Genomic DNA, 26449 nt, shown 5'->3' with positions numbered 1-26449 from the left:
CTCTTCTCATCATTTTTGGTGTTAGGCCAATTATGTTAATTAGAGTATACTGAGCAAAGTACATATTTCCAGTCTCTGCACATATATTATTCAATTTGATGAAGTTTCCTCATATAAAAGCTTTTTGCAAAATGTGGTGTCAGACTGTTACAGTCTTTGGTCAGAATCTTGGCAGATGAAGTCAATTAAAAAGGTCAAAATAATGGTCCTTTATTTTACAGGAAGTGTAAATGTACAGAATTTATTATCTAATTAAATGAAAGTCTATAAGTCACTATTAGGATAGAGAATATAAATGCATCCAAATCAGGAAGTGGAAAAAGTTGATTTCTTAATAGAAATCAGAAAAAAAGAGTTGCTGTTGGCTGCCCAGTTTGTTGTCATCTTACTTATTCTCTTTTGTTGTTCTGGAAAACCTTCTTGTCCTTGTATAGACATAAACATTCTCTGGTTAGTCAAGTTGTCTTCATCACTAATTTCTGGTTGGTTAAATAGCTGCTGAATTAAGACTGTCTTGTTTAGTCATGGAAGGAGTCTTCCACAGAGGATATATACACTTTCTTTATAGGATTATTTCTTCCCTCTGCCCAGTTAAAAACCAAATAATAGTATTGGTTGATTCATTCATTTAACAAATATTTATAAATTATCTATGGCCTCCCTTGGACTGTTCTAGGAACTGAACAGGTATCAGGGAACCAAATAAACAAAAGCAAACTAAAAAACCGTGCCCTCCTCGGGTTACAGTCTACTGGGGGCAGATAGGTAATAAAATAAATAAGTTGTATGGGTGTATTAGATGGTAATTAGTGTTTCACAGAGAGAAAAAGAAAAGCAACAGATGGGAATTGGGAGTAGTAGGGTCAGATAAAATTTAAAACAGGGTGCTCAGGAAGGCCTCACTGAGAAGGAAACATTAAAAACTACAGAGACATGGAAAAATGAGGACTATGTTTATTGGGAGGAAGATTGTTCCAGGGAGCTCTAATAGCAAGTGTAAAGGTCTTAAGCTGGAGCCTGTGTGACTTATGGAACCACTGGAAAGCCAGTGTGGCTGGAGTGGAGTCATGGAGGATGAGAGGGGGAAGCAACGCCAGACTGTGTAGGGACTCACCAGGCAATGCCAGAACTTTGGCTTTTCCTCTGATTGAGACTGGAAATTAGTGAGCAGAGAAATGAGATCATCTGACGTAAGTTTTAAAGCAGTTACTCTGTGTTGAGAATAGACTGTAGGGAGAGTGTGGGTAAAAACAGGGAGAACGATTAGCATATACTGAAACAATCTAGGCAGGAGATTATAGTGATTTATAATGGGTTGTTGGGGGCAAAGGTGGTGGGGAGTCATTGCATTCGGATGCATTTTAAAGACAGAACCAATGGTAGAGCTCTATTACAAAAGTATGTATTAGAGTACATGACAGTGAAAGGAAATGGAATAATCTGTATTATTTTTTACTTTTATTAAGCTGAGGAAGCCTTATTTTTTCTAAGCTGGGGAAGTGTTCCATAACAGTATTAACTGATTTTTATCGATTATAAAGAAACTATGCTTGTATAAATCCTTTTCCTGAAAAAAATCACTAGAATAGCTTCTGTCAATATGAAATATATAAGTGTATATGTATAAAATAATGTATACAATATATATATAAAATATAAAATAAGTATTTCTGCTGATGTTCTGGGAAAGAATGTAAAAATAATCTGTGTGGATCAGAGAGTAGGCTCATCTCTGAAGGCGGATAGGACTTTAAAGTCTCTTCCTCTCCTATAGATAAAAGAAATAAAAAAGAGCTTAAATTTGTGAGTGGGGGGGAAGGGCAGGGAGGACATCTGTGTGCATGTAAAGAGTGAGTGGAACATTTGGATAAAGATAAGTTCAAACTTTCCACAACAGATCTGATGCATTTGACTGGAGCCAAATGAGTCTGGCAGATAGGAATTAAAAAAAGGGACTCTCTTAACAGTAAACCTACTTTATATGTAGCATATTTGGACCAATGAAGAGGACTAAACATCGGAACATGAGATTTTGAAGGTAAAAGTTTTATCCAAGCCCTGGAAGTGGCTAGCCCTTTCCTGGTTCAGTGGCACCAACGTGGCACTGTGGCATGTATTGGAAGAAAACAATTACATGAACAAGGAATAAAAGAGCTGGTCATGAATCACTTTAATACTTCATTAAACTGTTGACAAGATGTCTCATCCAATGAGTGGTCTTACCAGAGGGACATACCAGCAACAAAGATTTGATGAAATAGAAATATAGCAAAAGAATGAATTAAAGTAAGGAGATGTTTTTTTAACGTCACTTTACTTCTCTAGTTAAAGTTGCATATGTTAAAGGTACATTAAATTATATTAGGAAGTGGAGGTGCTACTTCTTTCATGAAATATTTATAAGGAGTTCTTGAGCAACCGGAAATAATTAGTGCAACAATATAAATGTCTATTTTTTTAAGCCATACATTATTTTACATTCTAGGAAAATCTAGGTTTCTGCCTCTGTTACTGATAGATTTGCACATGATAGTATATAGAGAAAAATCTGACTATTATTGAATTAAAAGTAGCATTATTAACATTATTTTGTTATTCTATAGCCTCTTCCTAAAATGAAAGACTTAAAGAAAACTCAATCAGTTCTTATTTAAGAGAAAGTCTTGCATAATGATTGAGAATTTGGGTCCTGGAATCAGACTGCTCTGTGTTTATTCCCAGCTATCATTTTCTAGCTTTGTGATTGGGGCAAATTACTTAAATTTTGTATGCCCAGTTTTCTCATAAGCAAAATGAGTATAATAATACTTAGTAGGCATCTGCAAGGACCTATTTATCTACCTAATCTACCTTGATCTATATATAGATACAGAGATAAGGTAAAGATATAAGACCATCCTAATATTAGTGCCTACTGCATAATAGGAACTAAAAAAAATACTTAGCTAGTATTTTTCTTGGAAATAATTTTTCCAATTATGGTTTTTAGATTTTGGCACTGTTGAATTATACTATTCACTCACTTATGCATGCAACAAATATTGAGAACCTACTATGTACCTCACAGTGTCCTAGCCACTGGGGATATAACTGTGATCAAGTGGACATAATACTTGAACTTAAAGATGTTACAGTTAAAAGGGAGCGGAATAGGTGCCCCCAAAATATGTCACTATGGCATGTGTATTGCTTTGAGCTGAATGCAATCAAGGACCAAAAAACCCAGGAAGAGATTTTTACTTTCCCCTTAACTGCCTTAAAGAATTTGGATAGAAGGCCTGGTCCAGGAAGACAGCTATCACCAGAGATAACCATAAAGAGTGTAGGTAGGTGTGGTAAGCTGTGGGGCTCTCGGCAGGGTCTGTTTATTCAAATTTCTCTCTAGGTCCCATTGTCTCCGCATGGCATGACAAACATTTGCTTAGCAAACTTTTTGTTTGTTTGTTTAGCAAACATTTGTTATTCCCATCATGTGAATTGTCTTCCTTCCCTTTGAAGCCACAGATCCCTACCACCTTCTTCTCAACTCTGGGTGGCATTTAAACCTCAAGAGACTGACTGACTTGAAGCCTCTCATGTGTCTGTGTGGCTCCTGTTAGGTACAAAATTAAACTTTTCTACTGTTAATCTGTTTTATGTCAATGAAATTATTAGGCCAGCCAAAAGAACATAGAAGGGTAGAGGGAAAATTTTCCTCCCCTATGCAGTATAGGGCATAACATTTAAGAAATATTGAAAAAGCAAATGCAAATCTGAAAAATGAAATAAACAGGTTTTAAAGGTTCATATGACAGGTCAAATCTAAACGAGAATAGTTTTTTGTTGTTGTTCTTAAAATTATATTTCAGATAAGATAAGGCAATCTACAGATTCACTGCCCTCCCTATCAAAATACCTGAGGCATTTTGCACAGAACTAAGACAAATAATTCTAAAATTTATATAGAAACACAAAAGACCCTGAAGAGCCAAAGCAATCTTGAGAAAGAAGGACAAAGCTGGAGGTACCATGCTTCCTTATTGCCAACTATACTACAAAGCTACTATAATCCAAACAGTATGGTCCTGGCACAAAAACAGACACATAGATCAATGGCATAGAATAGAGAACACAGAAATAAACCCACACTTACATGGACAATTAATCTACAACAAATGAGGCAAGAATATACAAAGGGGAAAAGACAGCTTCTTCAATAAGTGGTATTGGGAAAACTGGACAGCTATATGTAAAAGGACAAATCAGGACTACTTTCTCACACTACATAAAAATAAATTCAACATAGATTAAAGACTTAAATGTAAGACCTGAAAATATAAAACTTCTAGAAGAAAACATAAACAGTACACTCTTTGACATCAGTCTTAGTAATATTTTTGAGGGGATATGTCTCCTCAAACAAGGGAAACAAAAGCAAGATTAAATAAATGGGACTACATCAAACTAAAAAGCTTTTGCACAGTGAAGGAAACTATTAACAAAACAAAAAGGCTGTCTAATGAATGGGAGAAGTTATTTGCAAATTATACATCCAATAATGGTTTAATACCCAAAATATCCAAAAACTCACAACTCAGCATCAGAAAACAAACAAACAATCAAAAACAACCTGGTTAAAAAATGAGCAGAGGATCTGAAAAGACATTTTTCCAAAGAAAAATACACTGTGTATGGCCAATAGGCACATTGAAAGAGGCTCATCATCATCAATCATCAGGGAAATGCAAATCAAATTCACAATGAGATTATCACCTCTTATCTGTCAGAATAGCTAGCAACAGAAAACAATAAATTTTTTCATTTAATTTTATTGAATTAATTTACTTAATTTTGTTGAAATATCATTTACATGCAATAAAATTCACTCACTTTATGAACAGTTTGATGAGTTCGACAAATGTATCCCTCAGTGTAACCAGCACTGCATTCAAGTTATTGAACTTGTCCATCTCCCAGAAAAGTTCCCTGTGTCCTTAATGCCATCAATGTGCCCACTCACTTCCCTAATCCTAATCAACTACTGATTTGGTTTTGTTACTTTTCTAGAATTTCATATAAATGGGGTCCTAAAATATGTACTCTGTATTTGGATTATTTTATGCAGTATAACATTTTTTGAGATTTATTCATGTCCTTTCATGTCTCTATTTCTTTTCCTTTTAACAGATGAATAGTGATTCCATTGTATGAGTATACCAACATTGGTTCACGTATTCACCTATTGATGCAAATTTGTGTTGTTGGGTTTGGAGCTATTCTGAATAAAAATGTTTTCTTTTTGAGCTGTAATTGTTCTTTTTATATTCTAGATACAAGTCCTTTGTGATATACACGCATATATCCACATACACACACATAAAATTTTCTCCTAGTTGTCTTTTCATTTTCTTAATGTTGTTTTCTGAAGAAGAGAAGTTTTACATTTTTGTGAATTGTATTTTATCAGTTTTTTAGGGTTTATCCTCTTTGTTTCTTTTCTAATCTGTCTCAGAAATTTTTTCTAGTTTTTAGTACAGACGTCCTTTACTTATTTTGCTAAATATATCCCTAAGTGTTTCATATTTTTGTTATAAAAATGATAATATTTTAAATTTTTATTTTATAGTTGTTTATTATAGTTAATTACTTTTAATTGGTGTTCATAGTAAACTAAATTTTTGAGCATCTACTATATGCATTCACTTGCTTTATCTTGGAGTTTCCATAATGAGTCACAGCATAAGTTCTCTCTGTTTTTCTTAGAGTTTACAATGTAAGGGAGGAGACAGACATTGATAAAAAGGTGTTTTTATCATAACGTATCCACAATAAGTGCAATAAAAGAAGAGGGTACTATCTGAGCTCTCAAGTTCAAGAGATTTTTATAACAAGATATTCTATATTATTATCTTCAGTGCTCACAGACTTATAGATTTCACTTGGCTCCTTTCATTTTATCTTATTTTTATCCCAATGACTGCCTTTTAAAAATATACTTTTTATATTAACAGACAATAATTTTTTTTTTTTAAGAGAGGAGGCTCTTGTTCTTTAGGGTATAGAATCAGGCAATTTGACCTTGCCAGAAAAGTCTTTCCTGTGAAAGCACAAGGGAGTTAAAGTTTAAAGGATGAATGAGAATTGACTAGGTGAAGAAAGAAGAAGAGAACAGTCTAATTACAATAAATAACATGAGCAAAGACCCTGTGGTGGGAGGAAGCACATGTGGGTGTGGTACTGAGAGACAGTCATGGTAGTTGGGGGAGATCAAGGAGAAGCATGATGTTATATTTGGCTTGAGAGATGTCTTAAGGGCCTGGATCATGGTCTTGTAGCCATGTTTGTCTTTATTCTGAATGGTTTTACGTAGAAACATAACATTATTATGGTTACATTTTAAAAAGATCAGTGCGGCTGCCATGTGGGTAATAGTTTGGAGGGAAGCAATAGCAGAATTAGAGAGAAAGGTTAAGTTACAAAAGTCCAAGACAGTGGCTTGGAATAAGTTGGTGAATTGGAAATGGAGAGAAGTGAATATGTGCAGGAGATCAGAGTTAGTGATTGATTTTCAAAGACAGTATCAATGTATCATATATATGGCAGTGCCATTGCTAAGGCAAGTAAGAGGAGATATAAAATAGATAGCTGATACGTGTGTTTGGAGCTCAGAAAAGAGATCTAGGTAGTAGAGAAACATTTATTGCCTAAAGAATGATAGCTGTCAATTGAAGTCTTAGGTGAAGATAAAATTATCTAGGTAAGGGTTATGGAATGAAAAGAGAAGAGGGCCATAGTTCAATTCCTGTTCTCCCTCTTTGTAATTCAAATACATTTTAGTTATAAGTGTATCAAGATTAACCCATTATCTTGTTCTATTTTCCCTTGAAATTTCCAAGTTTGTCAATGTTCTCCTTTGATTTCTTATATTTTGTCTTTCATTTGTAATGCTTTACTTATTACGTTACACTTGCACTGTTATTATTTTGCTAGTTTTGTCAAATTCTACAGAATAATAAGAAGGATAATGGATAATTTGTTAACATGCGAATTTCACATGTGACATCATAAAATTGACAAATAATGAGGATTTGCTGAGTAAACAGCTGGGTGGGCATATTTACTCTGTAGGTGATCACTAGAAATATAAAATGTGAATAGACTGGGGAAGAAAAATTGAGAATGAAGTAGAAGAGATGTGTATAGCATCTATATTCATAAAATATTAAAATTATCAGTCAATATGAGTATTGTGGAAAATTAGCTTTTAAATTCTTCTTCTTCTTATTGGAATACCTAGATATTTTTCTGCCTATTTCTTTCTTTGCAAAATACCATTACAGTTTGAGGCACATCAATTCCAAATAGTAACTATTTTACTACTAAATGTGAAATGTAAGAAGTAGGCTGAAAATATATATATTGTCCATTCTCCTTTTAGATGCCATCTATTATTTTATTTATTCGTAAAGCAATTCTTAATCCGGGAGCTGAGCCAGTAAATTGACTTCATTTTCATGACTTGTAACAGCTTTTGGATAAGAACCATTGTTATAACTTAGTCAAATTGGGTAACTGTTTCCTGACAACTGATAGGAAAAAATACGATTTCCTATAATAAAACACTGAACTACATCCAATTCAGAGAAATATACTGAATTCATAAACAGAAAATTAAATCTTCTAATGTAAAATGAATATAGATATTACAGCCCCTGGAATTGTCCTTAAACGTGAGCTGCTATTACTTATGTAAAATGTCCAAGGAAGATGAATGGCCCATTGTTGAACTCATTGAACAAAAAAACTTTGATTTCCAACAGTGATTTTAATCAGGACTCATTATGTGACTTCGAATAAGATACTTAAAAATCTCATGCTCCTGTTTCATCATCAGTGAACTAGGAAGAAAAATATACTTTCTCTCTGTCCTTGAACTCTTAAAGTTGTAAAGAATAATAATGCTAGAGTCACTGACTAATAGAAATGCAGAAACTTCCATCATTTAAAAATTATTTAAATCCAAGCCCCAGTTAGATAAATTAATCCTAAAATAAATTAGGGGTTTTTATGACTTAAACATTTAAAAATATGTACCAAGATATATATTCCATCTTTCTCAATGCAACATTTTCCATCCAAGTAGTCTTTTAGAAGAGGGCAGCATTTTTTAATAGGAAGAGAAACCATAGATATCAAATTTAGACACCAGGACACTTTATTTAATAATTACAAGTTGAAAGCTAATCTGGCCATGAAGTCTTGGGACACTAGAAAGGACATCTTGATTTATCTGTAACTGAGGGCTTTGTGTATAGAGAATGATAATTTCTCTATTTGGAGTTGTTTGTCACACTTATTCCATGATAGTGGGAAACATGCAGATCTCACAGTCCTTTGCACAGATTAATGCTCAGTAGGTATCTGAGGGAGGCATGAAACCAAGTGAGATAGGAACTTACTCATTTATTTAATTTTTTTAAAAAGAAATAGAAACTGTCCTAGGTTTTAAGAATGTAAAGCTGTGTTAGACACCTCAGGAATTCAAGCTCTGTCAGAGAAGGACATACAAAAAAAGTATACAAAATACTAACTTGATAAGACATTAGTGTTGATATATGTGGTATTTTTGAATAAAGTCATTTTAGAGGGAGGTATAAGAGGAACCCCAAAATACTTTAAGACTGAAAACATTTTAAAATACTTTTAGAATAATTTTGTTACTGTGAATTTTGTTACAGAAGATTTTATTTCTTCATTCTTGGGCCAAAATGGTTGTCTTGGGCTTTTGCATTAGTGTTTTTAGAAGACAATTTATTGACTTTTAACATCTGAAAAAAATTACATCTACATCTTAAAAAATATATTATCACCAACGCAAGGGATTTTCAGGAATGATTATCCAGGGTGGCTTGAGACAAGTGGAGTAGACAAAGCTACTTACCCACTCTGCTCCCGCACCCAAAGTTTGGACACACTAATGAGAGTTTAATTTTCATGTTAATATTTCTTTCATCCTTTTGTCTATTCCGTTGATCAATGTTCATTAAGTGCCTACTATATGCAGGTAATGTGCTAAACATTGGGCTTGACTGTGATAAATAAAACTGAGTCTTCCTGGGAGAAAAAAATAATATGACAGGAACATAGCCTGAGATGGAAGTGGGACTGACTACCTCTTGAATTAAAGATAGCTAGGCTCAGAGGACTATTGAACATGAGTTGACACCCCAGTTGCAATCAGGAATGCTGGAAAAGAAAACAGAATGGAAAAATCTGCCCTGTGCAAGGTCTCCTGCTCTAGTACACTTTCTGGTGAGGGGAATTACAAAAGTGAGCTCAGAAAGGAAAATGAACTGAGGAGCAGGTCTTGCCTTTAGGCTTGGAACTGACCCAGACTAGTAAAACATAGCACATAAAATATGGCGAGTGCACAATGAAACGGTTGAAAGGTGAAATAAAAAGTATAAGATATTATCATAAAATAGACACATCATAAAATGAAACATTTGCTAGTTATAATATCCAAGAGTAGAAAAGTAATATTTGTCTTCCTATAAAATAAATTATAGATTACAATTTAATGATCAAATGATAAATATTACAGAAATTTTGGGAGAGAAGTCTATCGAAACTGGAATAATTGAGGCTTCAGAGAAAATTATTATCTGAGCTGGGCCTAGAAAAACAAGTTATTTCATTCAGCATTTAACAAATATTTGCTAAAAATCTACTGTGGGGTAGCAGTGAGACTCTTAGATTTACCTGTGAAATGGGAGGTTGAATTGAATGACTTTTCTTTAGTTTGAACCACTCACTACATGCTCTGATTCTATGGGTAAAGAGGAAAATTTGTGAGGTGGCAGGAATAGAAGAAAGCTGTGGCAGGCAGAAGAATGGGTCTCCAAAAAGTCCAAGTGCCAATCTCTGGAATCCATAGATATGTTATTATACCTGGAAAAATGGATTTTTCAGAAGTGATTACATTAAGGAACTTGGGATGAGATTAGCTGGATTATTCAGATAAACTGAATCTAATTACATGCGTCCTCAAAATTGAAGAAGCTGTCTTAGCATTCTAAGAGAAAAGGAGCTATGACTTCAGAAGAATGGTCAGAAAATTGTGACATTTCTGGCTTGGAAGATGGCAGAAGGCCACAAGGCAAGGAATATAAGTGGCCTCCAGGAACTGGGAGACGAACACAGCCCTGATGACACCTTGATTTTAGCTTAGCAAGACCTGTGTTGGACTTCTAACCTACAGAACTGTACGATAAGAAATTTGTGTTGGTCTAAGCAACTAAATTTATGTTAGTTTGCTGTAGCAGCAACAGGAAACTAATGTAAAAGTGTTTATGTCAAGGTTATAGTAGGTCCATGATGCAGAGGGATATAAAAAGTATAAATTGTTTTTAATGAACAAAGGTAAGAAATTGGTAAGACATTGGCTGAGTTGTAGAGTATGTATAGCGAAATAATAGAAGATGATTCAGTGCAAATATGTTGGTTTAGGTATTGAGAGTCTTGAAATTTAGGCAAAGTTTTATTTGTTTTATTTTTTATATTATAAAAAATAATAGGAAATCATCAAAGGTTGTTGAGAAGTATATAAGTTGATTAAGGAGAAAAAAGACAAAATATTATTTGCTTTTAAGAAATGAGTAAAGCATAAATCATAAAAGTCAAATATAAAGTCATAAAATTAATATGATAGCATATTTAGAGAACTACATTCTGATGCTTTCACAAAAGCCTAAATCCTCTTTATAATTTTAAAAATATGATTGACACCAGCAAACTGTCAGTATTTAAGTAAAATTATGACCATATGCATATACAACCTACATAATTACTTGAACATCAACAATATAATGAAACAGAAGACCATTAGTTAATAATCCTGATTTGACATAGTTCTTGATGGTGTATGGCATCTTATAGCTATTTCATTTAAAAAAACCTATCTTCTAGAGACTAAATTTAGAAACAAAACATACTTTTTGTAGAAAATTTTATTCAGAACATTGCTATAATGGAAATATGAATGATTGAATAAAGACCGCCTTTTAGGAGAAAGACAGGTTTATTAGGATTGTCAAACTCCAAATGAAGAGTTAATGAAACATTCAAATCCTGCTGCTGTATTAATGGAAAGATTCAAATGCAAAGTTTCTGTGGAAAGTGGAGGTCTCTGCTACTTTTAAGAAGAGGCTAACTGATTCACAACTGAGTGGTAATATTTAAGTGGGCTTTTATTATGAGAGAAAAATGTCAACAGGAGGAAAATGAGGTCAGGGAGAGGGAAGAGAGGAATAGGAAGAAAACAGGATTTCTAAGGATGTTACTATTTACCAAAGTATAAATTAACTAAAAAAGTTCTGACTTACAGTTAAGTCAGCTCTTGTTAAAGGTCCAGGGAATTCTGGGCATGAGAAAAATGGAACAGAGCAACCATCTTCCTCTGCTTTGGAAAGAAAAAGAATCTATGTTTCACTCGTCACTTTTTGGACAACTCATTGTAATATCATCCACGGTAACATTCCAAATAGGTCCAAAATGGGTTAAATGGAAATTCAGTAAGCTACCTCAAATCCCTAACCCAGTGATTCACTGCTTAAAAGAAATGCATTTGAAAATTTGTTTCAATTTGGCTTTTACATAAAAATCTAAACAATGTTATTTGATTACACATTCACCAGAACAATAAATGTTAAAAACATTTTTTCTTATAACATCGTGTGCTGGTGAAGTTACGGACTAGAGTGAATCCTTTTATGTTGGTAGTGGTTGCATAAATTGGTACAGCAGGTTTTGAGAACAATCTGGCAAGATCTAGGAAGGTTGTTCAGGATCCAACCTTCTACTCCTAAGTGCTGTATTTACTTCAGAAAAACTCTTGCATGTGTGCATGAGAAAATATGCACAAGGGTATTCAATGTGACATTGTTTATAGAAAAAAAAATTGAAAAGCAACCTAAATATTCATCATCACAAGTGGATAAAATTATACACAACAGTCACAATGAATAATGAAAATAAACAGAGAAACATTGAAAGAAAAAGGCAAATTCTTACAACATTATATCTGTTATTTAAAATTTTGAAACACATAAAAATAATATACATTGTAGAGGGGAGGGTATAGCTCAAGTGGTGGAGCACATGCCTAGCATGCCTGGGTCCTGGGTTCAATCTCCAGTAGCTCCTCTGAAAAATCAAATCAATAAATAAACCTAATTATCTCCTCCTTGCAAAAGACAAATTAAAAAAAAGTTGTATGTTGACATACACATGAATCTTATACATTTGTATGTAAAAATATGAAGACGTGGACAGAAAGGATGTATTTCCATTTCAGAATGGTGATTATGTCTGGGATGCAAGGGGGATGGATGACATGGAAGAGCATCAATTAGGCTGTACAGAAAGGACTTTGATAAAAACTTCACTGTTTCATGTCTTTCCAGAATTATCCAAAGAAAGTGTGATAACATGTTTATTAAATCTGATAGGTGAATACAATATGTTTGTTAGATTACTTTTCTGGATTTTTCTGTATTTTCCAATATAAACCAATTTTTTAAAAAGGGCTATATTTAATTATTTTCCTGTATGCACTAATTATCTCATGAATAATCTGGTGTGGTTTTAATTTGGCTTGTTTTGTATGGTTCTGTTAATCCTATTTCAGCCTCAGACCATAGTTTTCATTTCAGTCAGCTGACCTATATTCCTCCTTCAGTTGTGTGCTTATAGCACAGAGGTCTTTTCCAACACAATCATGCATTTGATAATCTATTTGCAAAACTATTTCTCGAAGACTTTCAAAACCTCTGTGGGGCTATACTCTGCAATATTTCTATTAGTTTTTTTCAAGATTAAATTGAATGTCCCAAATATGATTCATTAAGCACAAGCTCTTGAAAAATAAGGTCACCATTAAAAAATGTAACTATTTTGAGCTGGCTAATCAGATTGATGGAGATAAATATGTGTCATTTCTGAGAAAAAGACTAACTTGTTGTCAGCTGTATCTTACTCATTGATATCAAGGGATTATAATGGGGGTGGCATTGTTCTTTCATGTTCATCCTTGGGAGAGCAGCCTTGACCCTTAGCTTGTTTCATTATCGTCTTTCACAATAAATCATCAACCCATCATGGACAGCCATTTAGAGAGCAATAATAATAATAGTTAACATTTAAGGAGCTTTTATTATTTGCAGTGCTGTGGTCAGCACTTTATGTAATTGTCTCATATCATTTTAACAACCCATGAAGAAGAAGCTATTATTATTTACCTTTTATAGGTACAGGAACTGAGGCTTAGAGGGGCCAATGAGATCTCAAAAAAATAAAAACTCTAGGCAGATGACAGCAAGTCCTAAATTAACCTGTAAGCAAAAAAGAATTCATTCTGAGTTTGGTAAATATCTTAGCAAAGGAAGCCTGTTCTGATGGCAAAAAAAAAAAAAAAAGGTATCTGGAAAGAAGCTGGAAATGATACTTTGCTAGTGGAAGAAAAAGGGTATGTGTAGGGGCAGAGAAACACATGGAGACTTCCAGCACATTCTAGTCTTTCCTGATAATATTGCAACACAAGCCCTACAAGCTTGATTTATTTCTGGTTTTTGTTTTCTGTATAGCTTGAGGGTTCCTGTGGAGGAAATCAAATCCTAAATAACCAGAGGCAACACAGAGCAACAGCAGAAGGAAAGTGGTGGACAAGGAAAAGGTGTAGGATGTGTGTGGTCTCTGCAAGGGGTAGTCTTGAGGAAGATTCACACGGATGGCAGTTCAGGAAGTGTGTGAGACTGGTAGTGGCAGGGGCTGCACAGGCACATAGCGGAAGGCTAGGAAAGTGAGCTAACTAAATACCAGGAAAAATGCTGCAAAACTCTCCTGTGCCAAGCAAGGAAAAGGAAAGGACTTTGGATGAAGTGAACATAATTTCGGAAAGTCTCATTATTCACCTGAAGCTTATATGTTTAATATTGCATATATATTAGAACAATGGAGCCCAATAGAACTTTCTCTGTAGCCCAAGAGTGATTGAAACAGGTTTACATGAACAAAGGATTTGTTTTTTTCTGCAAACTTTGTTTATACCCATCACACCCTCAGCCTTCTCTGTCTGACTTTTCCCTCCTCCTCTCCATTAACTTTTCTTTTCCTCTCTTTCCAGAAATTTGACTTGACAATCTATTAGGTATCTGACACAAATTTCTCATTCTATCTGGTCTGCCTCTTGCACTGAGTTAATGCTTTTTTGCTCCTAATTTTAAAATTGATGTCTGTTTCTCTTTTAGCTTTTAACCTGTCGTTTCTTTGTTCACACTTCACCTACATGCCTTCATTTACTCTTTTAGACCTGCACTTTGCCCTTTCCCATTCTGCTCCCTGTCTCGGGGGACTGATCTTCTTGGACAATAAATATATTAAGAGGTCCCCTCCCCTCTAGTCATCACCTCACGTTGGCTTTGCCTCTTGACCACAGGTCAGAGCTCTTGTTGAAGTAACTCTCCATACAAGATCTTCTCTTTGGCTTCCAGGAACCACATGTTCTTTCTCAGGTCAGGCGTAGGAATAGTAAGAACACAAGTTTTTTCTAGTCCTGGACTCTGGTGATATCCCTTGTGATTTCTTTTTATCCTGCTCACTCCTTGGTAAACAGTTCATTTATTAGATCCTCTTCTAATCATCCAAATTTGTGAGTATCATCTATTTCCTGTTGGGACTTTTCCTTTATTTTGCACTCTCCTGATTTAGTTGGTCCTGGGCACCCATTTATCTATCTTGTATTTATTACCCTGTTTTAATCTATACTTCATTAGGGAGCTTGTAGAATGAAAAAATATTTCAAGATTGAAAGTCTGAAGAGTCTGATGTCTGCTTTGTCATTTGCTAGCCATGTGATCATAAGCAGATCACTTCTATCTTCTGAACCTTATTTTTTCTTTCTCACCTAGAAAATGAAGAGAGTTAAATTAGATGATTTCTAAGAGTATCTTCTGGCTTTAAGATTCTACAGTTTCATGAAATAAGCAATATATAATGTTTCAATCTCAGTAATTGCTCAATTTTATTCTGACTTTGCTTTATTTTGACTTTGTATGAGGACAATTTCTTTATGAAAACAATCACTGCTTTCTATATTATATGTAAAATGTTTAAATATAAGAAAGTAAACCTGCATGAGTTTAATATATAAAAAATGCTAATACAAATATGAACATATGAACTAAATAGCTATCATGATTATGTAGCTTTGACTTTGAAATGTGAACAGTAAAATTCTATTCAAAACCTGAAGCAAAAGAAGAAAGCGAAGTGCAGGTAGTTACTCACCTAACACACACGGATTATGTAACTTTGAACATTTAGATTGAATGAATGCAATTTGCTTGTATTTTCAGGCACGGGGTGTGGAAAGAGCTGTTGCTTTAGGTGTTATCTATAAAAGGTTTGGCTGTCAGTTGAACTTTTCCATTTCATTTTCCCCTTATCTCTTTAGAAGTGAAGAGGTAATTTTTTGAAATATATAACATTCTAAAAAGGGAGAAAGAGCAGTCTACATTGAACAGTTAAATCTCACGGAATATTTTGTCCATATTTCCGCTGAAGAATGTAAGACTGAATAATTTCAAGATGGGCTTTTGGGCCATTGTCTCACTGGACTTGCTATTAAAATACCAAATCATAATGTGCTACTAATATTTCCAAATAACATTGTGCATTTTTCTTTTACTGGGAGGTGTTTTCTTTCAAAGAAGTCAAGCAAATACACTTATGCTATTAAAAGTACTTTTGAGAGCCCTTGAAAAGGAAAAAAAATGTATGTAGTGTTCAATATTTAAATCCTGCACTTGAGGCAGACCGATGCCGCCATGCAATTGGCCACAGAATTCAGTTTCTGTCACGGAATTCGCCCTGTGCAGATCACCATGCAGCTCCGCTCTCATGTGGCTGACGGGGAGGCCAGGGGGAGTACTGCGTTTGCTTTGCTTTGGCTCTGGCTTAGGAAAATTGCTCAGGCAATTGCCCTTTGTAGCATGTAATGCTGTTAGTTCCTATCCCACTGCTAACAGCCTTCCACCCCTAAGTAGACCACAGAGCGGATGGAAGAAAGAAAAACTACCACTTGTCCTAACCGTATTGGCCCACGTATCAATAGAGCCTGGTGGCTTTCCAATTCTACCTCTGCCGACTCCGTGTGGATCTGAGGACGCCAGCATGGAATCATTTACTCCACTTTGGACCAGGTATTACCCTGCACGGTGCCAACATTCTTTTCCTAGTTCGAGTAGACTGTAAATTTCAGAAAGAAATAAAGTGAAAACTTCAAAAAAGGTAGAAAAAAGAGGGGAGATTCTGAATACAGATTTATGCATTTCTTGTAACATTTATTATACTAAATGTGCGACTATGTATATTTTACATTTTTAAGGATTGATCCCAAACAAGATTTTGCTTCTGTATCAAAGCGAGGAGCTGACCCTGAAATCTGATCAGCTTCTTGGTGGCATATGTAGTGCTGACAATAATCTCTCTCCATTTGGGGCATCATAGTCACTGCATCTGATGGAGGTCAGCATGTCACGTCCACCCATAGTGTAGATGGTGGCACAGGTGGCCATGCAGGCTGAGAACTTACACTTTATTTTTATGGCTTAGGGCTTTCTTAAGCAAAACTTTATTTACTGTAAAGGTGCTATCCTTTGGAAGAGATTCAGGGAAATACCATGGAATGGACTTATTTTTATATGTAATGGATTAATTTTCAAATATACATTAAAACAGCACATTCAGTAGAACAGAAAGAGAAAGCAATCCATGTACCCATGCTAAATTCACTCCTTAATGGGCAGATTGCTAAGAGAGAAGAAATAGAAAGAAGAAAAGGAACACTCAGTCTTCAGATGTCAGGTCTTCTTCTGTAGTTTTCGCATAGGCAATAGTGTGGGAGAGATTAAGTTTTTCCTTAAGAAAATGTAGACAGTAAATGGGTTTGCTATTTTTACTGTTCAGCACAAGTCTGACAACACTCATTTAGCTTCTAATGTTTTGTTTTCTTGAAATCAATAATGAAGTTCAGTTTCCTTGTCTATCAGATCACTTTGTTGGTTTTTTCCCTCAGATTTTACCTTATGGAAATATACATCCCTCAAGACTTTGTGGGGACAGAACAAAAAAGAAGAGTAAAAACTTTTCCACTAAATCAACTGAATAATGGATAGCACAATAAAATAAAATGTGAATTTGCCTTGATAATTCAGAGCCAAGCCAGTGCCTGAACAAACCCTCAAAAGTGTTATTTACATAAAGAAAAACACCCTATTATTTTATTTCACATGAAATAAAGCACTCTATTAACTGTCCCATTCAGGGGAGACAGTTGAAATTCTCATCTTCTGAAATGTATGTGTTCAAGGTTTTGTAAGAGAGGCTACTGTGATCTGAGAGCTGCTTCTATCCCATCCCAGACACCTCTATTCCATTCTGAAATGGTGCCAAACCATTTATCTCAAAGATCTGAGCATCTAACAAGTTAACTGGAGGGACTCCCTTTTGTTTTCATGTTTTGGTGGATTCATTATCAGAACCAGTTTTCTTTAGCAAACATATAAATTTATCATAACTTCAGAGCCCTGAATGTGATTCAGAATAAATCAGCCATGACCATTACTGCCAACTGAGACCATTGGAAAGGGGCCCTGGAATAGTGTAATTAGTTGCCATTACGTGGCTGCAAGCCTGAAATTTTCCTACTGACTCTGACCCACTGCCTTGCCTAAGTAAGTATTTGCACGCAAACTCATGATAATTGATCCCCTTCTGTGTCAAGTGTCTTCATAACTTTAAAAATTAAAGATGCAGAGTGTCTCAAGTGGTTTGGGTAGGCAATTTTATTCCAATTTTATTATCACAATGGGTCCATGATACGCATGGAGTGTCCTTTCTGATTAGCCATGCTTCAGCAGTTATCCACTCTATTTCCATATTTGCCTGTCTTTCCCTCCTCTGTTCCTCCTTTGCTTCCAATCTAGGCTTCCCCTCATTTTCTGGGAAAATGGAAGAGATTGCTTGCAGAAATTAACTATTCAAATTAGCTGCCCAGAGTCAGGATTGGCTAAGGCAAGATGGTGTTCCCTGCTAAATAGCTGTTTCTATTACACGTGAAAATGATTTCTGTCACTTCAGAGATTGGGAAGGAGGTGATGTCTAGGTGTCCGGGTACAATGAAAACTTTGCTCTAATCATTGGAATTTTTCATATTTTTAATTATCTCAGTACCAAGTTATAAAAAGGGAGCATTTTGTGTTGTAACCCATCAATAGTGCTGCTGTCAGCTAGGAACGCCTGGGGCGCTCACCTGGCCCTGCCCTATTTGTGATGAGCCCCCACAGACAGTTCTCCGACTAAAGCCAATGTTGTAGCTGGACTGGCCCTTGTGATTCTTGTTACAATCGCCAGCCATGCCTCAGCAACAACCATGAGGAAACTTCGAAAAAACAAGTTTCACTAATTCATACAAGTGTCCTGGAGGGTGTATGGCCTGCCTGGGGCCACACAGAAATCTCGGGCAGAGAGAAAGAGAGCTTGCAGATCTGGGGCTCTCCCTTTATTACACCTGAGGGTGAGGGTCCTAGGGTTTCTTTGGTTCACTCTACCTTGATCAATTTAAAACAGAGTAGGAATTAAATTACTGAAGGAGAGAAGCAGGGTCATTCTGTTGCCAGAGAATAGGTTCTTGTCTCCCACAGGAAAGAATTCAAGAGTGAGGCATAGTAAAGTGAGAGTAAGTTTATTCAGGGAGATACACACTCCATAGACAGAGTGCAGGCTGTCTCAGAAGGCGGAGAGAGAGAGAGGCAGAGAGAGAGAGCACAAGATGCGGAGCTGTCAGTTTTTATGGGCTCAGTAACTTCATATGCTAATAAGTAGGAGGATCAGTCCAATTACTTTGAGGAAGGGGCAGGGATTTCCAAGAATAGGGCCTCTGCCCATATTTTGGATTTTCTAAGGTCAGCCTAGGAATTGTCATGGCCCCTGTGGGTATGCCATGAGGCTAAAGGTCTACTGGAAGTCGAATCTTCCACCATCTTGCTTGTAACCAGCTTGTCTTGTCCTCAATAGCTATGTCAGTCCTTCAATGGTTGTACCCTGCCTCCTTCCCTCCTGTCCTAATTCAAGTAGTCAATTATCTGGGTCACTAGAGGATTTGTAAAAGAGGAATTTCATGGGTGGAGCAGCCTGTTTCTTTATCTTGTTGTGTAGTTGGCTGTATGTTTCTTTGAGATGGATGTCTTTGAGGTAAATGCCTTCACAATCAAAAGCTTACAGGTACTTACAATCAAAAAAGCTAATTGTTAAGTGCTTACACTACAGTGAGGCAAACAGAAAAAATTAGCTTATTTAGTAGACTGCGAAGTGACAAAAATTATTTAAAGACAAATTGTGGCATACTTGCATAATATTACACAAAGTTAAATATAAATAATTTAGGGAGCAAGTTACTTAATTACAAGATCCCTTTGTTTTTTTTCTCTCCTTTCAGGTTCTTTTTTTATATTTCTATTTTTGTTTCATTTCCCAGTAAAGTCAGCGGTCATGTCTTTAACCGTACATTAGGATGTATATTATTCATTTTATTGGTCAGTTACAAAGTGAAACAATAAAAACTCAAAGCATCCTTTACTACAGGAACAGTTATAAAAGCGAGGATAATATCAAACTTCTGTAACAAATGCATCAGGGTGAAGTGTTTTTAACTGCCCTAGTGTCATTGTCCGAACGTGAATTAGGACCATTGTGTGTCACAAGAGGCCTTTAACCCAACAGTAGTTGAGAAATCCTATCTGGACTAAGTCAATAAATCAACTCCGAAGTCAAAGAAAGAATCCAAATTTTGTCACAAAATAAACGCATTTAGGCATTCATTTTATTTCACAGGCAAATGGGGTCCACTGATATCAAAAAGAAGGCTTTGTGAGTAAAATCATGAAAACTGCACTGGGGAAGTAACTTTAATAAAATTCCAAAGTTTAGAATATCATGAAGATGACCCACTCCCACGTATTCCCAAAATCGGGAGGGTTTTCTTTTGTATAGTGATTTATTCCTATGGCTGTAAATGAAAGAGTCTGATCGTTTGTAGCCCATGCAGAAATCAATGGAAGCATGTGAAAATCAGAGCCATACTTGAGACCACCGGGAGTCTGACGTTTACAAAGATCTCTAGTTATAGACGCTCATGGTTTTCTTCCATAATTTGTTGTGGTGTGAACCACTGGTTCGGTCAGGAAGCTCTCTTGCCACTACAGTCCTTTAAAGGAACTTCTCTTCAGTAGCTGATTGACAGCTGTTCAATAAATCTTCAAGATGATTTGTTCATGAGATTATAGACTTTGGTTTTTACCTCTAAAACTTATTTTCAGTTAAATATAAATTATTTCCTACAAGTTTAGTCATTTTATTCTTATTTCTGGTCTCCCACTCTCATTATTGTAAGATATTAAACCTAGATATGAATTTTATTATTGTAAAATGCTGCCATTTGATTACTTCCTGGCTGTAAGGACAAGAAGTCAACTGCACAATGAGTTCTTAGCACAGTGGTGGCTTGTTTTACGAATTTTGGTGATAAACACTTGACTTTGGTGCCCAACATTAGTCATCTATAAAATACTTTCAGAGAGATGGAGCTAAAGAAACAGCAATAGAATAAAATGTACACGTCTTCAAAAATAAAGCTATTTCCCATTTTAACTGACAATTGGGCAAGACTCATTTAATGTTTAAAATTACAAATGTTTGTGGTGTAGTATTGGAAAGTAACTTCTTATTACCTTAAATTACTTACTGTAAATTTCCTTATACATACAATTGAGTCTTATATATATCACTTATCTTTAAGTGAATGAGAAAGATAACTTGCCATAATTAGGATGAAAGTTTTCTCCTTATTAATACTAATGAGAAAAACATCAAAGGGTGAGAGTTAAGTTTAACAATGCATTTTAAAAGTACAGATTTCTGTGGGGCTCAGAACAGATCTCAGTTTTCTCCTAGTTTTGAAGCAAACTTAAGGCATGTTGCTTTTTTAAATTTCAGATATTCTCTAATGTCTAAAAGTGACATGAAACTCACCACACATTTTATTCTATCTCTATATTTCTATCTACCTACCTATCTATTTACTTATGTGTATCTATCATCTTCAGTATTGTCTTGCCTCCCTTAAATGACTGAGTTCTTATAAGCCTGGACTCTGAGTTTCATTAAGCTAAGTATATAGTGAAGTACTGTATATTGTAAATTCAATCTCTGATTAGCCACTAAGTTAATACGGAGTCTCTAGACTATCCTGCTGATACTGTAGCAGCTAACTCCATGTAACTACTGAGAACTTGAAGTGTGGATTGTGTGACTGAAAAACTGAATTTTAAATTTTATTTAATTTCAAGTAATTTAAAAACTTATACTTGATTCATTTATTGGAAAATTTTTAACTTTGGAAGTATTCAGGGGTGAAATGTAATGATATCTGCAACGTACTTTGGAAGGTTTGACGAAAGGCAAGTGTGTGTGTGTGTGTGTGTGTGTGTGTGTGTAGGTAGATAGTGTGTGACGCAGAATGTTAATAGTGGGTGAGTCATGACAATTTTTCTGTGCTGCTTTCATTCGATTTAACATTTTTCAAATTAAAAATGTTTACATATGAATTTTCTTTTGTATACGTGGCATAGGGGATAAGAAATGTGATTAATAATTCCATAACCCCAACATAGAATTGTACCATATATAACAAATGGTTAATAGAACTAGTATGGAAGAAAACTTTAAGATCAATAAGAAAAAGAAAATTGGTGAAATAACATGAATAGGTTAGTAACAAAAGAATAAAGACAAATGGCCAGTAGACTTACCAAAATGTTTATTATTGACAATCAAAGGCAAGAACTTAGATACAATACTGAGTTGAAAAAATTTAGTTTTCTACCTGTGTTTCTCTCTTACTCTCACATAGAGCACTTCACTTTGGTCACCAAATGTGTGATTTTTTGCCACACCAAGCAATTCTCTGTGACATCAGCTGGGTATCCTACAACTTAACTCAATTCTAACACTGGAGATAGTGTCAGATTCCACACGTTAAGGGCTGAGTACCACAAGACTGCCCCTCTCACCTCAGAGGTCACCCTCAAGTTAGAACTTCCCCAGGTTACCCACAATGTCTCTCTCAGAGGTTCCCACGATCCCATCCTCAGTTTCAGTTAATTTGCTAGAGTGGCTCACAGAACTCAGGAAAACACTAACTAACGTTTACCAGTTTATTAAAAGATATGACAAAAGATACAGATAAACAAGTAGATGAAGAGCTACATAGGGTGATGTTTGACAGGATCTTGAGAGCAGGAGCTCTGTCCCCGTGGAGCTGAGGTGCATTACCTTCCCAGCACCTGGACGTGTTCACCAACCTGGAAGTTCTCGGAACCCTCTACTCTTGGGAATTTGGGGAGACTTCGTCATGTGGGCACGAGCAATTATTAACTCTATTTCTAGCCCCTCTTCCCTTGCCAGAGGTTGAGGGATGAGGCTGAAAATTTCACACTTCTAATCATTGCTTGGTGAACAGCCCCATCCAGGAGCCACCCAGGAGTTTACCTAGAGTCACCTCAGTAGAACAAAAGATGCTCCTTGTACTCTTATCACTTAGGAAATTACAACGGTTTTAGGACCTCTGTACCAGGAACCAGTACATATATTTTCTATTATCTCACAAATACCAAGGTAGAAATTTTGCTTCTCATTTAATAAAACATTTTACAATTATAAATAGTGTGATGGTCCAGGGAAACAGATGATCTCAAGCTGCCATAAAAGTATAATATCTTGAGAAAACTATTTGTAAATTTGTATGGAGTCACCCTAAGAAGATCAGAAATGTCAGTAAAAATATACCTATGGAGATTTTTTTAAAGGAGAATTTTTAAAAGGCAGAATATTACAGATTCTGGATTCTGTTTCCCCATTTTTAGAATAGAAAACATTAAAAATGCCTGCCCCTGGGTGGAGATGCAGGTATTCACTGAAATAATGATTGCAAAATTAAGAGAATTAAATGAGATAATGAATGCATAGTAAATGGCACTCAGTCAGTACAGCATTCAAATAAAAATGACCACACAGACTCACTGAGGGGATTATATAAATAAATTACATAATTTCAGTATAACAGGAAACAATGGATTCATCATAAAATATGTGTTCAAAGATTTCTAGCCAATATTTGAAAAGAAAAAGTCAGGTTTACCAAAAAAAAAGTGTTCAGTATGACTTAATTTTGTAAAAAGATACATGAATAGTTACATTTATACTCATGTAAAAGTATAGAAGGCCATATAACGAAACACTAACAGTGGATTTTTAGATAGTAGAATTATGGATAATGTTATTTTTTTCCCTCCCTGTGTTTCCCATAGTTATTTCATTTATGGATGCAAAAAAAATCAGCAAGAACATGACAACATTCTTTGAAAATAGAACATGATTTCTTTTTCCCAGGCCAGGTTAGAAAAAGAAAGTTGGTAAGGAAGATGAGCTCAAGGTACTGATATGGCAGGAGTCCAGCTTCATGTGAGAGAGTGTCTTGGGAAGGACTTCAGGTGAACATAATGATGATAGTGTCATTTTTTATTAGAAATATAGTTGTTTGGTGAAATCAAATGGACTAGGGTAAAGAATGATTCTGATGTTCATTGTGCTTTGATTGGAGGAAATTTTCTTTAACTTTTCTGAGTTTCCATTTTCCCACTTGTATGCTGAGAATAATATTAACCTAAGTAAGAATACTGTGATCTTTAAATGAAATGATGAAAGTGGGGAAGAAAGTAGGAAAGCTATTGAGAAACCAACATTTGTTTGATATCCACTTTGGCAAATATCAAGCTATTCAATTTACAAACATAATCTCATTTAATCTTCATAGACCAGTGAGGCATTCTGGGCGCAATTCCTTGCAAAGTTCACCTGACTTCAGCTGTTAATGTACAGAGCCTGCTTTACAAGTCCTAAAGCCAGATCCTGGAAGTATAATGTTTCCTTTGTCCCCACGGCCTGAAATGAACCATTTTGGCAGGTGTGACACTCTGAGAGTGTAACATGTTCTCATTCGACCTTAAGTTCCACCGAGATGTTCGCATGTGAATCTATAACAAAATTCAGAAACACAGAAACGGGGATTAGCCTCGTTGCCCTCTGGAAGACTTGGATGAAATAGGGTGATAGAGGGTTCAGCCAGCCACAGAGGAATCAAAATCAGGTGGATTCAAGAAAATGCCATTTGCATTTGCACTTTGTTTATAGCTTTTGCATCTTCTTAGTGAATCAAATCATCCCCTGAAGATTCACAGGCCTGAGTTCAGCACATAACGGAGATAAGGAGACCCAATTGCATTTTCAAGCCTCGGATAAACAGATCAAGATAGCATTAAAATTAAGAGACAGAGAGATCAGTAATACATTGTTATAGCTTTGAGGGTGGGTGGAAATCATTATACTTCTGCCGTGTCTTTGCTCCCGAGACACTTGCTATACCATACCACTGAGTTATAGATATTTATTACCCTTAATACATTCACTTCTTGTCAGCAGCTTCTGGGCATAGGGGAAATGATGCTCAGTTTAAGACAACATAACTGTAAATCCTAATCCATTAATTTACTTTTTTCAAGATAAATTCTTGCAATTCAAATCACTTGATTGAAAAGTTGTTATTTTATCATTCTAAATAAAAGCTGCGTTTCTTGTTTGCTTAATTTACAAATTAGGTAGTATTTCTCCTTTTTAATTGCCCGTGCTAACAGTTTTAAGTGTATGGGCCCATATGGAACAGTACGGCATGAAAATAATTTAGATCACCATGAGTGTCTTTCTGATTCTCCCCAGTTTACTGCATTATTAAATATTACATAAATTATTCAATGTCCTTTATATCAAGCATATATTTTTTTTTTTTTGCAAATAGGATCAAGACTAAGTGGTGTTACTTAGGGTTACAAGACCCAGATTATATAATATCTTTTTTTCTAACAACAAGAAAAGGCCTACCCTTAATTTATATACTTTGCTGATAGAAACACAGGGGAAAATGCAATGACAGAAAAACGGGGAGGCAATTTAGTTTATTTACACAATAAATAGCCACATTTGATGGTATTTAATGTTTAGTTTTTTTTAACTGCCTCTGTGCCCTGAGATAAAGATTTGAGCATGTACTTTCTTCTTGGTTATCTGGCCCCAACAGAATATTGCCTGGGAGCTGGAGGAGTAGGCATTTAAAAACCCAAATATTTAATTACGTCTCCTGGCCTGGTTAAGGAGGCAGCATGTCCTTTAGCGAAACAATAATGCCTCTGCATGGGCTGGGGCTTGGCAGTGTCTGAGAATGAGTGTCTGACACTCCTTGCACTGGATGGGGAGCAGTCTGAACGCTTATCAGCTTTCTACTACTTCCTGTTTGTAGCTCTGTTATTTTCAAAGATGGTGAATTCCCAAACTGGACATACTGAGAACCAACTACAAGTATAATAGGTATGCTAAACAAGGTGGCCCATTTTTCTGTTAGACTTGTTGTTCATTCTATATATATTGATCTCAAATTTGCTTCCACATAACTGCTACCCGTTGGTCCTGATTCTTCTTCCTGAAGCAACATGAAAGAACCCTTTTTCTTTTCTACACTACAGCTCTTGTCTATTTGACATCTTCTATGATCCATGGAGGGCCATGTTAGACTATGCAATATTTTGATGTGTTTCCTGAAATAATTAGTTATATACACATCCATATTATAATAGAGGATATCAAATTATTTCTTAAGGATCAAAGACTAGCCTTCCTTGAGACCTAAAATAAAACCTGTAAAATATTTTCAGATTAATTAATCACAGCATCCTTGCATCACTATAAAAATTTTAGCAATTAGTGAATATGTGATTACACGTTAAAGAAATATGAAAAATTGAGACTGTAGTAGATGTTGTAGTTGTAAGGAAATCTCTTGACCTAACTGAATAATAAAATGTCTTTAGGGCATTAGACTGCTTATGAAATCGGAATTTATTGGCAATTCCTTTGGAATGTGTGAGAAGGTACATGTCACTGGGGTGGTGAGAGGTGTTTTGATGAAAGCCAGTGGAATATTCCTAAGAATTTCATTTTAAAAGAAACAAAAAAGACCATAGTGCAGTTAACATATTACATGCTTGTCGGCACCTTATTCTAAAAGCACTTTCCACACAAGAGTAATTTTAATAATTAGGACTGCCATTACGCTACTGCTGACAACTTCCAAATGTCTATAGGGAACCGAAGGTTAGTGTGTGTGTGTGTGTGTGTGCGCGCGTGCGTGTGCGTGCTCGCTCCTCCATTTGGGTACCTTTGTCCTCTGCTCCTCGGCGGTATTTAG

The 26449-nt window shown here is 35.5% G+C and overlaps 1 protein-coding gene across 3 annotated transcripts in view; it reads left to right on the top strand.

Moving 5' to 3' along the window:
- CSNK2A2IP (casein kinase 2 subunit alpha' interacting protein) overlaps positions 1-26449 on the top strand; it is a 103134-nt gene that overhangs the window by 40675 nt on the left and 36010 nt on the right. The gene's annotated exons all lie outside the window — the stretch shown is intronic.

Source organism: Vicugna pacos, chromosome 1, assembly GCF_048564905.1.
Source record: "Vicugna pacos chromosome 1, VicPac4, whole genome shotgun sequence".
Taxonomy (NCBI): domain Eukaryota; kingdom Metazoa; phylum Chordata; class Mammalia; order Artiodactyla; family Camelidae; genus Vicugna; species Vicugna pacos.
This window is presented reverse-complemented; position numbering and strand designations above follow the sequence as displayed.